Raw genomic sequence first — 2,359 nt, forward strand, 5'->3', positions numbered from 1 at the left:
AAAATCCTACTGAAGGTGGTGCTATAACCCCTAACTGTCAGAGGTTAAATATCTCCGTTCAAAGAATAGCGGAGAAATTACATTTTCAAGTTTTATATATTAGGTTAATCGTTATCACTCAGATTTAGATTTTTACTCTGGGAACTCCCTGCTCGGTTTTCAGTATGGAGGTTTTTGTCGCCAAAAAAATGTAAAGATTGCAGTGAGCATAAATGTCCCTGACCTCTAACCTATCCAACTGTCAATCTGGCTCTGAAACCTAACCTTTCCCTCCTAGAAGTATGCAAACCTCTAACCAACCCTCTAAAATGTACCTTTTAATTTTTAACTGGAACCCTAACACTTAACCAAAATCTGTCCTTTCAGGGCTGCATGTGTGCCTCCACTATACAGGGACACATAAAAATACATCCATTTATGAATGAAAGCATGAACTCTTAGTGAATTCTTCCATGTGTCTCAACTTATTACTAATTATTTACATAAATAAAATAGTAATTCAAAACATGCAATTAACCTCAGTGCGCGCTGCACTTACCTTATATCTGTTTCATATGTTTCATATAACTGTTTCATATGAATTTTTGTTGGGACAGATCAACAGAATAATATTGTATGGCCAACGTGACCGCAGAACTGTATGCAAACTTTTTAATGAACTTGATTCCTGTTATTGCCAGTTGGGTATGAAGAAGGGACATGTTTTGGCACCTTTTTTTTTTTTCTTACTTTCTTGTTGAGCCCTAAATAAGCACCAAAGGCTCATTATGGCTTGCTGGCTTTAAAAAAAAAATGTCTTCACCGATTTCAATCAAGTTGTATGGTTGAGTCAATTTAATACACACCGATCAACTATAACATTATGACTACCCACCTAAAATTGAGTCGATCCCTTTTTTGCCATCAAAACATCCCTGACCCTTCGAGGCATGGACTCCACAAGACCTTTGAAGGCATGCTGTGGTATGCGGCACTTAGCAATCAGTGGCAGATTCTTTAAGAGCCCATTCACACCATGGCCGGACCAGATCCAGACCAGAACGTTTTTGTTTGTCTGGTCCACAAACGCATCCTCATTCATTCCTTTGATAAAAAGCAAGGCTAGTTGAGACAACTGCATTCAGTTCCAGAATGTTTGCACTATTTTCTCTGCTCTGGCACGGACCAAAATTATTGCAAACACACCAGAACACATTAGGGAATCCATTTAGACTTTGAAAAAAAATGCACTGGAACACAGTTGTTGGCGGCATCCATGTTGCCAACAACTGTGTTCGAAAGTTCCAACTTATCAAGTTATCCAACTGCCTGACTTCCGGTCTAGTTAGAACTAAGAGGTTTGCCCAAGAAAGCTCTTCTGCACGAGCGCCAGCCGCGGCATTGCCCTATACACATACACCACAGCAATGAAGTATTAAAATGAACTAGGATCATACTAATCCAGCACGTTATTTATCTAGGGTGCCCTACTCAATATGGCCGCCGCTTGAGTGGGGCACCTGAGATTAATAACGTGCTGGATTAGTGTGATCCTAGTTCATTTTAATACTTTCTTGCAGTGGTGTATGTGTATAGTGCAATGCCGCGGCTGGCGCTCGTGCAGAAGAGCTTTCTTGGGTAAACCTCTTAGTTCTAACTTAACCGGAAGTCAGGCAGTTGGGGAACTCGAGGAGTGGGAGCTTTCGATAGAACCTCTGCAATAAGCTGTTGGCGGCATCCATGGATCAGACATTCTTTTCTAGCACATCCCACAGATGCTTGATTGAATTGATATCTGTAGAGTTGGGAGGCCAGGTCAATACCTCAAACTTGTTGTGTTTCTCAAACTATTTTTGAACCATTTTTGAAGTGCGCCAGGGCGCATTATCATGCTGAAAGAGGCTACTGCCATCAAGGAATTTTGTTTCCATGAAGGGTTGTACTTGGTCAGCAACATTGTTTAGGTAGGTGGTATTTGTCAAAGTAACTTCCACATGAATAGCAGGACCCAAGGTTCTCCAGCAGAACATTGCCCAAACCATCACACTGCCTCCGCTGGCGTGCCTTTTTCCCATAATGCTTCCCCAGGTGAGTAACCCTTAAGCACCCGCATCCACATGTTGGGAAAGAAAGCATGATTCATCAGACCTAATCACCTTTTCCCATTGCTGCATGGTTCAGTTCTGATGCTCACATGCCCGTTGTAGGCACTTTTGGTGGAGAACACGGGTCAGCATGGGCACCCTGACCGTTCTGCCAACGCAGCCCCATACACCGCAAACTGTGATGCACTGTGTTTTCAGACACCTTTCTATCAGTACCAACATTACCCTTTTCAGTCATTTGAGCTACAGTGGCTCTTCTTTTGGATCAGACTAGT

General features: G+C 42.3%; 1 protein-coding gene across 1 annotated transcript in view; it reads left to right on the forward strand.

Moving 5' to 3' along the window:
• Nucleotides 1-1,891, forward strand: part of ZNF346 (zinc finger protein 346) — a 31,999-nt gene extending 30,108 nt beyond the window's left edge. The window contains exon 6 of the transcript XR_001941028.1: nucleotides 1,881-1,891. The gene's annotated coding sequence lies outside the window, so the exon portion shown is untranslated. The remainder of the gene's footprint in view (nucleotides 1-1,880) is intronic.
• The last annotated feature ends 468 nt before the right edge of the window (nucleotides 1,892-2,359 follow it).

This window comes from Nanorana parkeri, unplaced genomic scaffold (genome assembly GCF_000935625.1).
Source record: "Nanorana parkeri isolate BGI_ZX_2015 unplaced genomic scaffold, ASM93562v1 scaffold87, whole genome shotgun sequence".
Classification (NCBI taxonomy): Eukaryota; Metazoa; Chordata; class Amphibia; order Anura; family Dicroglossidae; genus Nanorana; species Nanorana parkeri.